Consider the following 14,345-nt stretch of genomic DNA (forward strand, 5'->3'; position numbering starts at 1 on the left):
TTCTATTAGGAAAAAGTTCGGCGGAAAAACAAATTTGACTCTCCATCTCGCAGCAGTGACCATTCCCTTTGATCTCTGCAAATCACTCTAGCTTTTTTTAAAGAATCAACACCTCAATTATTTATTCAAAAAAGTTTAGGATCTCCGCCGATACAACGCTAAGAATAAAGTCCCGAGGTACATGAAACCACACTTTCCAAAGTTCTTGACTCGCACCCTCTTTGGCTAAGGCTGGTCATAATGGGAGTAACTTAGCGAGTAACATAGCGCACTCTAAGAAATTTTTGCTTATGTGGCAAGTAGTTAATGAGAAGTAGTAACATAATATGTTACTGTAACATAGCGCTTCCCAATACAAGATGAGTCTACAAGCTAATAAATGAAGCCATCTATGACACTACTACTATGTTACTTTGCACTATGAAGATAGTAATTTAGACTAGTGTCATATGCATAACACTAGTATAAGTTACTCCCCACTATGACCAGGCTAACAAATGTGCAGCAACATTTGTTGTTCTCCGGACGACATTGGAGGTTGCCTACCGCCGCTTGGAGATGGGTGACCGATTCATCGTTGGCCGGCATCCAGGACCTGATCGACGCTGATAGGGACTGCAGTTCCGAGTTCATCTCCCTGTCGCTGCTAAGTGCTATGTCTCACTAATCCCATCGAGCCCTCCCAGGCAGTCAAGGATCTTGGCAATCTGCACCTCCATGTCGTCTTGGTCTACTTCTGTTGCCAGGCGGTGTATGAGGGCTTTTTTGGCGGGAAAACTTCCGATCTACGCATCATCAATCATGGCAGTGCAACAAACATCAGAAATAATAAAAGCTACATCAAGATCTGTATACCATCTAGCAATGACTACAAGCACTGAAGTGAGCCGAATGCGCAACGCCATCATCACCCTTCCCTCACCGTAGCCGGGTAAAATTTGTTGTAGTAGACAGTTGGGAAGTCGCCGTGCTAAGACCCCATAGGATCAGCACACGAGAATATCAACCATCATCGATGAAGAGAAGCATATATCGGAAGGATCCAACTTGAAGACAGACTAACGTGGACCAATGAAGACGGAATCCCAACGGATCCACCAAAGACAACCACCAACTAAATCCTGTGAGATCCGCTGAGATACACCTCCGCACGCCCTTCAACGATATTAGACACACCACCGAGACGGGGGCTAGGCAGGGAAAACTTTATTCCATCTTCAGGGAGCCACGGCCATATCGTCTTACTGAGCAGAACAAAAACCCTAGCAAAAAATATACTCCCTCTATTCCTAAATATAGGGTGTATAGTTTTTGGCACGGAAATTAAAGAACGCACGTGGAGGGAAAATTTCCCAAGTTTTGGGCTAGATTACACGTGACTAATTGACATGAGAAAATAGAGAAGCTTGCCTAATATAGGGAAATGTAATCGAATCCCTAAAAAAATTATCCAAACTAGTGGCGCAACACAATACACCTTATATTTTGATTTTTTTTCTCAAAAATCTATACACCTTATATCAAGGAACGGAGGGAGTATAAAAATGGAGCCCTCCCGCCTGCAAGGACCAGGATCCACCGTGCCCCCATGGCCCTAGGACCACAAGAGACGAGGCAGATCGGCGCTGCCGCCAACGGGAGGTAGAAACCCTAGCAACCTGTTTCACTTGGAGGAGAGATGAAGGGGTAAGATATGCGGATGTATTAGTTTGTTAGAGCTCCTTGTTTTTTGTGTGGATGAGGGCTTGACGAGGTAATCCGGGACTGGCGCCAGTGTAGGAATCGAAGGTTCTGATTACCACTTGTTTTCTTAGACTAGTCACAATGGGAGTAACTTAACTAATAACATCACACATTTCAATACATGATTGCTTATATGGCAGCTAATTAATGAGGAGAGAGGGGTTTGTGGTAACTTAGCTAGTTAGGCCCTGTTTGGTTCATAAGTCCTAGGACTTTTTTTAGTCCCAATTTATAAGTCCAAAGTCCCTAAAAAGTCTCTACATGTTTGGTTCCTAGGACTTATAAGTCTCTATAAGACCATATTACAACTATAAGTCCCCATAAGTCCCTCCTTGAGAGTCTTGTTTCATAAGTCTCAAATGCCCACTTTAAGTCCCTGTAAGTCCCTTCTGTTTGGTTTAGATGAGACTTATAGGGACTTATTTAAGTCCCTAGACCAATAAGTCCCTGTAAACAAACACCCTCTTATTGTAACATCACACATTTCAAGGCATAATGAGTCTATAACCTAATAAATGAACTCTTTCATGATACTACTCATATGTTACTACCCACTATGGAGGTAGTAACATAGACTAGTAACATCGGCAAGTTACTACTCTATGTTACTCCCCACTGTGAGCAATCTTAGAGAAGATTACCACTTGTTAAAAACCACGATCTAGGGTTCCTCGGAAATTGGTTTCAGGTAGCACTTTATTAGGGATATAAAAGCCTCAAGTTTCTACTCTAGGGAAGGAAGAACATAGAGGGGAAAGGGTGGCCGCCGCAAGACAAATAATCTTCCTGATCTTTTTCTTTCTTTTTTTGAGGAAATTGATCTTCCTTTTTTTGAGACAAGGAAATTGATCTTCCTGATCTTGTGTTCCCTTCTCACATCAGTCGCAGGCTTATGTAGCTGGTGTATGAGCCAGGCCTCACACCCACTCTGGCGTAGCAACCCTTGGATTAGCCTTCATGGCCCTCGTTGACTGCCTGGCTAGTGCGACCTCCCTGTCATCTGCTTCCTCCTCGTTGTCTGGGTCGTTGTCTGTTCGTTCGCCGAGCTTTTTTTTTTGAGAATTTCGTTCGCCGAACTAAGAGAGATGATAGCGTATCAATTAGCATGCAGCTGTTATGAAAGATCAGCCGTGCACGAGCAGTTCAAAAAAAAGATCAGTCGTGCACGAGCAGACCAGACCGATCGAACCCATAATCATACATGCACCCATGCATATATCTTGATCTCGGCACATACCCACCATCGGACGGACCGCCCTCACCAAAACAAAGCCGGCGGATTATCCATCGTTCCACCCGCACAAAACCTAGCTCAAGCCTCCAATCTCTCTCGGCAACTACGCACGGCACTACGATGGCCAAGATGCGGATGCACTACAAGAAATTTGTCAACTAGTGACCTTCTGTCAGTGACCTTCAAAGAATTGGTCATAGATTTATGACCATTTAAGACCAATTGGTTAAAAGTTGTTCGGTGGGCTCCAAACCCTAAACCAGTGCGATCATTTTGGTCAGAAATGTCATAATTTCCTTACACGAAATGGTCATAAAGCAAACAACGTTGGTCCGATGCCTTATCTTTAGTTGTTAACGACCAATATAGATGGTCATAGCCTTGTAAATTGTGGTGGGTTGTGATGACTAGGCGCCATCTCATCAGTTTTGCCTATGTGTCATGTCCATGTGTCAATTTTTGCCCTAGGTTGTGAAGCAGCCTATATTTCTGTCATACCCAAAATTCCCCAAAAAATCTCATAAATTCTTTGGGTCATATCTTCGTCAAATATGTAAAAATCCTTTCTTGCCTAGTTCAAAAATAATTCAACAATATTCATTTTCTTATTCTGTTCACAACAATACTTTGTGAAGGAAGTGCTATTTATATATTCTTGATTGCCCTCAAAACTTTTGGGCACTCTTTCCTATTCAAATCATTGCCTCACGACAAAATTCAGCTCCCTTTGCCTAGTAAATCTTCCTCGGCAAATTTTCAAAGTTTTTTTCCACCTAGAAGCATTGTGAAGGAAGTACCATTTTTATATATCCAAATGACATGAAATTTATACAGTTCCTTCATATGCCCAAATTATCACCCTCCTCCAAATTGTAGCTCAGTCAAATCATCTATGTGACCCCAGGTTCAATTTATATTTTATGGCCAGATTGGCACATTGCAAAGCAAGTGTTATCCAGATCCCTCCTATTACCCTAAAACTTTTTGGGCAGTCTTCCATACCCAAATCATTGCCACATGATAATATTCAGCTCCATTTTCCTGGTAAATCTTTCTCAGGAAATTTCCAAAGTTTCTATCTCGAGAGAAACTTTGTGAAGTAAGTACTAGCTAGGCTTACCCAAATGATCTGAAAATTTACCAGGGCATGACCATACCTATGTAACTTACCTACACCAAACTTGAGCTCATTTCATTTACCAAATTTCTCTCGCTAATTTTCTCAAGTTTCTGTTCAGGGAATAGCATTGTGAAGGAAGTACCACTTTGGCATGTCCAAATGGTATCAATTTTCTAAAGTGCTTTCCTATGCCCAAATAACCACCCCCACTAAATTTCAGCTCAATCCATTCATTATTTTGAGCCCAGCTTCAACATTCATATTTCTCTCCAGTGTGGTACTTTGCAAAGCAAGTACCACCTAGACTCCTCCTTTTGAGCTAAAAAATTGTGAAGACAGTCTTCTTAGTAGATGATCATCGTCAGCCAAAACTCATGCCCATTGACCACGTGCATTTCCCGTATCGCTAATCAAACACTTGGCTGCTAATTCATGTTTGAGCATAGTTCGGTCTCCTCGTGAGAATCTTATGTTGTAATTTTCTTCCTAGCACCTTCCTGGGAGTACCCAACCCCCTAGACATGCCTAGGCCGCCCAGAACACATGGCAACGCCACGGTCACGCGGTGACCACGCGGCGGGCATGCGAGTTTATGCGCTCTGGAGTTGGGGCCCTCGTCCACCATCCAAACCTCGATGTATCGCCACCAAACCATGTATTTATGATTAAATAGACACTTATATATCTAGAAATGTTTTTTTTAATAAAGAGCAAACTATAAGGTAGATGCAGTTCAAAATTGACCCACTTCCTGCTGAATCGGCAAAAATTTGTCTTTTTCACAAGTGGTGGATCATAACTTTTGACACCCAACCATTTTGTCAATTATGCATTAAATATGGTATAATATTTTAGCAAAATGATTTGGTCCAATTTTGCAACAAATATATGGTAGCTCCTTCACAAAAAAACTCAATTCGGGCACTCGGAAAATGGAAAATAATTTTCCGTGCAAAGAAAATGAAAACTCCCTTAGGCTACATTGTTTGGAATTCCAAGATGCACTCTTGTGCACAATATGAGATCATTTGAACAAACTATGCCATGAATGTGGCCATAAGATTAATCATTTGACTTGAAAACCTTAAATCTTTACGCATGATAGCTCATTTCTAAGAAGATTTTTTAAAAATAATTACCGTATTACAAGTTTATTATTTTTCCTGGAAACTTGGTCACATATAATGACACAATGCGAAGGTTTTCCAATTTTTTGATTTTTTTGAATTTTTATGCTCGTTTCGAAATGCGGTCAAAACGGCGGGAATGACCGTTCCTAGCTAGTGGTTGAATCTTGGAATTTTTTTAATGTTTATCTGATTAAATAGATACTTTTGTACCTAGAAATGATTTTTGAAAAAAATAAATAGCAAACTTTGAGGCAGCCGCAGTTCAAATTTGACCCGCTTCCAGCCGTAACGGTGGAATTGTCTTTTTCACCAGAGGTGGATCAAAACTTTTGACACCCAACCATTTTGTCAATTGTGCATTAAATATATCCTAGTATTTTATAAAATTGATTTGGTCCAATTTTTCAACAAATATATGGTAGGTCTTTCACAAAAAAACTCATTTCGGGCACTTGGAAAATGGAAAATGATTTTTCCGTGCAAAGAAAATAAAGACTCCCTTAGGCAACATTGTTTGGAATTGCAAGATGCACCCTTGTTCACAATATGAGATCATTTGAACAAAATATATCATGAATGTGGCCATAAGATTGATCATTTGACTTGAAAGCCATGAATCTTCACACATGATAGCTCATCTCTAAGAACATTTCTTTTAAAAGTTACCGTATTACAAGTTTATTATTTTTCCTGGTAACTTGGTCACATATAATGACACAATGTGAAGGTTTTCCATTTTTTGAATTTTTTATGCCCGTTTCAAAATGCGGTCAAAACGGCGGGAATGACCGTTCCTAGCTAGTGGTTGGATCTTGGAATTTTTTGATGTTTCTCTGATTAAATAGATACTTATGTACCTAGAAATGATTTTTGTAAAAAATAAAGAGCAAACTATAAGGTAGCTGTAGTTCAAATTTGACCCGCTTCCTACTGAATCGGCGAGAATTTGTCTTTTTCACCAGAGGTGGATAAAAACTTTTGACACCCAACCATTTTATCAATTGTGCATTAAATATGTCCTAGTATTTTAGAAAATTGATTTGGTCCAATTTCGCAACAAATATATGGTAGATCCTTCACAAAAAACCCTCTTTTGGGGCACTCGAAAAATGATTAAAAATAGTTAGAAAGATCAGAAATGCATACAAATTGGTGCTCATCCATAAAATGTGTTCTAACTTGAGTGAAAATTTGTATAATGCCTTTTTGAAAAATATTTTTGATAGTTGCTTCACAAAATAGTTCTATCTTTAGTACTTGAAAATTATTTTAAATCACATATTCTCAGACCAATCAGAACACTTCTCACGGATCACCCCTCTATGTGATCTGAATTATCCACACCAGGCGAATCCAACGTCTCTCACGCACCTCTCAGCAGGCCAACCCAAACCCTAACTCCACTCCTCTCCCCTCTCTCCCTCGATTCAGATCCACTCGCAGCCGCCACCTACCTCTCGCCCCCGATTTAGATCCCGCCTCCCACACCCGTGCGCCACCACACTCCACTGCCCGCGCCACCACACTCCTCCACCCACGTGCCACCACACTCCACTGCCCGCGCCCGTAGGACGCAAACCCCACGCCGCTCTTCCTCCGCCCGCCGACCCACCCCGTCCCTGATGCCTCACTCGCCGCGCTCGTCCCGCCCTCGGAGCCGCACCTCCACTGCCACCTCCGCCGCCTCCTCGCCTCCGCCTCGAGCAGATGGCCGACAGCGACGCCGAGAGCCACGGGTCGCCGACGACGTGAGTAGGGGGGATCTTCGACCGCCTGCGGGCCGCCAGCAACCAGGAGGCGCCCCTTCTTCGACCACGCGCTCGAGGACCACTATGAGTGCCTCCCGTCCAGCTACTACATCGACCTCGACGTGAACAAGGCCGACGACGTGCTGCTGCACTGCCGGATCTTCGCAGAGTGCGCCGCGGACCCCGACGAGATCCACCCGCCCTCTTCCTCTCCCCTGTGTCCGCGCCGTCATCCGTCCCCGAGGTACCCAGCCCGACCGCCCCAGTCAGTTCTCTTCTCCGTGGCTGGATCAACGTGATGTGTTCCTGACATTTTTTCTCTCCGTCTCTGTGGTTGGGCAGATGGAGAGGGTGCTCAAGGATGATGCCATCCAGGAGAAGGGCGAGCGCGCCAGGATGGTAACCACCCCCTTCCCATCTGATCTGCTTGTTTTCCTTCTTGGTCTCACTCGGTCGACTTGTTCGTCCGTTGGTTCGATGGCGCTGCTGCAATTGTGTGCAATTAGTTTATACTGATCTCATTTAGATTGCAAAATCCATAGATTGTTAGTTCGACAAGTACAAGACCAACAACCTGACTGTCGGCTTCGCTTAGTAGGATATGTAGGTAACCGTGGCACACACACACACACACACGCTGATGCTGTATTTATGTTGCATAATGTGTTTTTGCAACTGTGCACAATGAGTTTATGGGTCTCCTTTGACTGCGGAAGCTGAATATCACTCCCTCCGTTCATAAATAAGGGATGTGCAAAGAGGTTGCCTTCAATTTACTTTCTGCCTGTAGAGTTACTGTGTTAAATCTTGAATGAAGCATTCGGGTAGTTGCATCTCTTGGGTCAAGTGTTTCTCAGATGCTTGTATGTATCTGGCGGAGCTGCCGATGCCGCCCCAAAGGGCAACCTTCATTAGACGCAAGTCCCTAGTTGATGAGCACATGTTGTTGATGATGAGCACATGTTGCACATAGCAGCCATAGCTACTCAAGTCCCTAGTTGCACGGCAATGCTCAATTCTAGCCTCCTTGTATAGCTCAATAAGAACTGGATGCCAACTCCTCAAAAGCATTCTGTTAACATAAATAAACATCATTTTTCAGCAACTAGGCACATCATTTTACCACATAGAAATGCACTTCTGTTTCTTAAAACATTTTATGGGGGCTCATTTAAAGATAAATAAATAAAAGGTAAAACTTGATATTTCTAGGCTTTCTGCCTAAGCTTCCTACTGTCAACGTTGTAACAACATCTTGCTGCATTAGTGCATTGATTAAACTTTCTTGCTGGCCTGTCATTGTTGCCCTTAAATTAGAATGAACATGCACATGCCTCTGTTTAGCCTGGTCTTGCTGCCTATCCCCATCTTGTGGAAGATCCAAGCTCTCATTATTTTGCTGAGTGTTTGTTTTGTTCTTCCTTGCCTCATTTGCTCCTCGGTGGTAGTCATGTGGTGTTTGTTGTTTGGTGGAACCGCCTCATTTGTTCTGTTTGAAACAACTGACGCACAATTATTTAGCTATGTAGTTCAGGATGGTGTGTTCTTTATTGCAGTATGACTGGTATGATCTCAAGTGCATAATTGCCATGTCTTTACAATTGGGGAATATGTTCTCATGTTGAATAATTTAGCTGCTTGACTGTACCGTGTGTAGCCCTACTCAGCAACGATTAGTTCTGTTTGACTGTACCGTGAATGAACATGTCTTGTTCTACTTCAAGAATTTATTAATTGAAGAGAACCAACTCCAACAAGTGATAAGTACATGTTAATTATTATTAGCTTCAAAATCTGATTGATGCCTTCTTGCAAAAACAACTTCTTGCAAAAACAATAAAGCATGCGAATTTTTTGGTACTTTCTATGCCACTTTTCTACTCTGATATTTTCTTGTGTGCTAACCAGAATTTATAATTTCCTGAGCAATGCACAAGGACGATATCTGGAGCGGTCAAGAGGATGAGCTGATTTTTGAAAAAAAAAGTTTGAAGAGGTATCTGCTGCCCCTTTGTTTTGGTGCTCATTCTTTTTAAACTGATGATGCTTGAGGTGGTATTAGTGTTGTTGAACTGATAGCCTTGCTATTAGCTGTTGATGTGAACCTGCAATGCATGATGTACTACAGGTGCATGTCCCTGTGGTACTATGAGATTTATTGGCTGTTTGGAGATGTACTGATATTGTGCCATGTATTTTATTATCTATATGATTACACATCAGATTTACTATCAAAATATGAACTGTAGCAGTCACTATATTAGGTCGCTCTTCGAGTCACTTCTGGATGGTCTTGGTTAGAGTCTGGGTTCGCAAATATGAATAGTTTTACTTATTCTGTCTTCTATGAAAAGCACCTATCGTATGTCTCAGAGACAAACTTGTAAATCATGCTTCCGATAACATCATGCTCTGACACCTTGCTCTTTCCGAGCTTTTCCTGAGATGTGTACGTATGTGTCCTGCATAATAAGTGATTTTTCATGTTTGGTTTTCTCTAAACTTTGTTTCTATGATTGAGGGCAAATTTACTTGGTTCTTTTCTCTAAACTGTGCTTGGAATATTCGTTTTTATGATCTAAAATTGCCATCCTGTGATGATGCGGGTGCCCAGTTTGTGCTCGCTACCGAAATGAGCTCCATGTTGAAGAAGATTGAAGACACTTGTAGAGCTTGTATATTCTCTAGTTATTGCACATGGAGCTTGTAAAACGTGATTGAAAATGTATTATGTGTAGAGTAGCAGCTCCATACTGATTTTGGTTGTTGTTATTCGAAGTACTACTTGTATTTTTTTGTCTGGCCAATTTAAATAGTGGCTATTTATTTACTATGAAACTGAAGTCCGAAGAATGTGACCCACTTACTAAAACCTGACAACGGGGACCAATTACCAGAACTTACAGTTGGGACCCATCTACCTAATTGACCCATTGTAAAAAAAGAAAAGGAAAATATAATTATAAAAAAATCTGGAACTGTTAAGCCAAAAAGGCCATGGCCCAGAAAATAAAAAGGCCGAATTGCTGGGCTAGGCCCATGTAGCTAGCGAAAATTGACATGAAAAAATATATAAATGGGTTGAATTAATGGGCTCGGCCCATATAGACACCTAATCGGACCGGGCTGAATCTTATTCACGTCAGCTTGCCACGCTGGATCCTACGTGGCTTGGGGAGGCTGCTAGTGACCAAAATTTTGGTCGAAGAACCAACGACCTTTTACAGAAGGTCGTTAGTTTCAATTTACGACCGCCAGCTTTTGACTTTTTGTTTTTGGTCACAAAAAGGTCGCAAATGAAAAACTATGACCTTTCAGCGGCCAATAGTGAGGGTCACAAGTTGACATATTTTTTATAGTGATGGTCGCCCAAATTTCCACGCAGCGGGTACAGCGCCGGATACTTGTCGCGTCTCTCCTGACCCGAAGCCCTACGTACGCCGCCGGCGCCGAGCAGAGGGCAGCCACCGACGACGACAGCGTAACGATCAAGCGTGAGGCCGCGGGGGACCCTGTGGCGAGGCGGACGCGCAGCCACCACCCTCGACCGCCTCCCGGAGGACATCATGGTGTGGGAGATCTTCGTCTGCATTCCGGCCAGAGACATCCTCCGCTGCCGCGCGGTCTGCCACTCCTGCCGCGGCCTCGTCTCTGCCCCTGATTTCCTCCTCGCCCACCATCGGCGCCAGCCGTTGCTCCCCCTCGCCGTGCTCTACGACGGCACAGCCAGTTCAAGTACAGAGACTGCTGGCGGACCAGTCTTGGGGCGAGGCCGCAGCCGGCCTGTCCTCGGGTTCGACGACTACGACGGCTGGAAGTTGCACGCATCCTACGACGGCCTCCTCCTGCTAAGCATGTCTGACGGCCGATTCAGTATCTGCAACCCAGCCACTTGTCAATGCGCTTCAGTCTCGGACCTCCCCACTGCACGCCACATTAACGTTGCGGCACTGTACTTGCATTGCCAATCCGGCGAGTACCGCATCCTTTACCAGCAAGCAGCTATGTACTGCATCCTTAAGGTGCGGGTGCGGCGGAGGGTCTCCCCGTGGTGCATTGGAGTTCCTTCCGATAACCCTGACATGGTGGCTATGTTGGCCGGGCATGGAACTTCTCCAATTATTTTGGCCTCACCAGTTGTATTTCGCAACCACCTTCACTGGGAACCTGATGACTGGGCTCACTTTGATGTCGGCATAGTCGTTTTCGACACTGTGATCGAGTCATTCAGTCTATGTGTCGCCCGACTGCTACCGGCTTCTGCATGCGTTTGTGGGACATGGAAGGTTCAATTGGATTCAGTTGCTTGGACTCTGGGAGGTCAAGCTCAAAAATGGTGTTGGAGGACTACCAGAGGGAGGTCTGGTCATTCAACTACCATGTTAAACACCCATAGGAGGTCCTATGTCATAGTGTAAACACACGACACCCAGCGGTGGTCTTATGGCACAATGTAAACACACGGCACTGTGTTTTGTCCCACGAGGGAGACGTGCTGGTCTACAATATGTCTGCACGTTACATGTTCCACTGTGACAGCGCAGGTAAGTTACTAGAGGAATTTAAATGGAAACCCTTGTCAGGGAGTTTAAGCATTATTGGACACAAGTACAAAGAAAGCCTTGTCAAGCATAAGTTCTTCTCGAGGCATGGTGCTGCATCCCCCACACAAAAAAGTTTATTCCAAAGGGTTTAAATTAAGGTACCTCGACAAACCATCGATTCTGAGTGATTTATATATTTCCCATCTCTAGTGAGCTTTTAACTGTAGCGGTTATTAGGTAGAGCTATATATTGTCTTGTTACATAGGGAAGTGTCCACCAATAATTTTATCTCAATTTGGGTGCTAACATGTTAACCTTACATAAGTTTGGTGCCCCACAGATAGACGCTTAAAATATGGGGCTTGCTACGCGTCGGCCGGCGGATCTTTGAAAAAGAGCTGCCGCCTCCACGGCCATTAGATCAGGTGTTATCCGGTAGCTTAACAATGTCCTCAACATTGCAACAAATGTTGTGTTGCAGATATATTTGCAACAGAGCCCTGGTTGCAGAAACATTAGCAACAAAGATTGTGTTGCGGATTTTTTTTGTCTTTATTTTTTGTCTTTATTTTTTGCAACACAAAAAAAAAAAAGACAAATCTCCCCATTTTCACATATGATGTTGTGGGAGAGCGGGAAGTGAAAATCTCCCCATTTTAAAGGGGGCTGGAAGTGAGAAAGATGGGGAGACCGCCGGAAACGCCTCTGCCACTCCGATGGGCGGTGACCTTCTCCACCGCCTTCCTCGATGGCAGGCTGGAGTGGCGCGTCGGTTCTCTTTACCTGGATCGTCCGGACTTCTGTTTCTTACGGAACAGCGACGGGAAGATTGAGGAAGGGAGGCATCTTCGGCCTGGGGAGAGGATCTCCACCGGGAATGAGATGGTGCTCCTTGACTGTGTCGTGCGCGTTGGAGCACGAGTCCTCCCGGATCGACGGCGGCTTACCCTCGCGCCGGGAGATCTCTCGCCGGCGATGGCAGCTTCTAGTTCTGGATCACGTTTCAATGTCCTTGCTGAGCCGCAGGTCGGGGAGGATGGCGATGAGGCCTCGGCCGTAGATGCTTCGTCTGGAAAGGAGCATGTGGCGATGAAGGCTGCTTCCATGATCCTGTCCGATGAGGGTCTAGCGGACGGAGGTGCTGCCTGGTCCACTGTATCGCGCCGTAGGAAGACAAAGGAAGAGCTGGTGCAAGAGTTTTGGGAAGACGTCGGTTTTCCGACGCCGGCGTCGCGCGTTTGGGAACGACCTGGATCTTCACCTCCGACGCCCATCTCCGGCCAGGTACGGGATAGTTCAATTTCGACTAATGGGTTGCCTTCTCAGTGCAGGACCCCGCCGGTGGGAGTAGACGTCTACAAGCCGCCGGCTGCCGCGCGCCACATCCGCCGGGGTGTGCTAATTCGGCCGTGGAAAGGGCCTCTTCCGCGCCCGCGGCCGATGCAGCCCGTCGCCCTGGCGGCATTCATGCCGCCGCCGTCGTCCGACGGGCCCGCGGCAGACAACGCTCAACGGTCGTTGCATGATCCACGTTCTGCGGCAACATGCAGTGCGTCAGTTACGCCTAACTCCACGCTGCCAATCGAGACCGGGAGGATGGGTTCGAGCGATGGTGGGTCCTCTGCCAGCGCGTCGCAGATGTCAGGGTGGCCCCGCCGCGTTGACTTTTCTCTTAGGGGAGGAGTCGTACGTGCCTGGGCCCTAATCCCTACGTGCGATACGCTTCCATCACCATCTCGTTTGCCGCCGCCGCCGCCGCTGAGGGTCTCCTACGCCGCCGCCGTTCGTGTAGGCGCCTCCGCTGGCATGTCAGGGCGCCTACCTTCCTCGTCCAAAGGCGGTCCGCCGGCAATGAAGGGAACCGCGCCATCTTCAGCTGTTGTGTCACAGGACGGCCCTGTCGTACCATCCCAGTCCCGCTTCACCGGGTTTGGCCCCACGGCTGGGCCGCCAAGGACCGGCGCCTCCGGACAGGCACCGCCGGCTGCCGCTCCTCTCCAACAACCGATGCTTTTCGGCGTTCCAACAACAGCGGCTGCTCCTCCCACTTCTAGCCGTCCGAGCAACAACAACAAGAAAAAGAAGCGTAAGGGTACCGGCCGGGTTCCTGCATCGACTGCCTCGGGACCGCCGCTCTTTGTTCCGGTTCCTCAGGCCACGCCTGCTGCTCCTGTGTTGCCTGGCCCTGTGTCGGCTGGGACTTCAACTGTTTTGCCTGCAGCACAGATTGGAGGGAAGAAGATTAGTCTTTGGTGCTACAAGTGCAGGACAGACGATCATCTTTCTAAGGATTGTAATGTGACTCACTTCTGCTACATTTGCAATAATTATAAGCATCCTCTTCATCGCTGCTCTGTGCTGAAGCAGTCGAGACCTATGGCAGCCTTCGGTGGTGTGGGTCTAAACGAGGCCATGTTCGTGCATCTGCCGGACTCAGTTTTTAAGGAGCACCTCGCACCATCGTCCTCACCAATCGGTCTGGTTATGATATCGGGAGGCTCGGTGACGGGAGCTGTTGTGGAGGCTGAGATTGCTAAAATTGCCTCGGTACAAACTTCATGGAAGTGGGAGGCCGTTCCTCATGGTGATGATGCCTTCTTGGTTGCCTTTCCGTCTATGGAGGTTTTGCGTCGAGTGTCTGCTTTCGAGTTCAAAGTCAAGTCTCACAATGTACTGATTGCTATCAGTGAATGGAAATCAGAAAATGATGTCAAGCCTACGTATAATCCGCTGAAGCCAGTTTGGGTACATGTCACCGGAGTTCCACCGCCACTTCGCCACTTTCTTGGTTTGTGGGCAGTGGGTTCCGTCATCGGCGCAACACA

Source organism: Triticum dicoccoides, chromosome 2A, assembly GCF_002162155.2.
Source record: "Triticum dicoccoides isolate Atlit2015 ecotype Zavitan chromosome 2A, WEW_v2.0, whole genome shotgun sequence".
NCBI lineage: Eukaryota > Viridiplantae > Streptophyta > Magnoliopsida > Poales > Poaceae > Triticum > Triticum dicoccoides.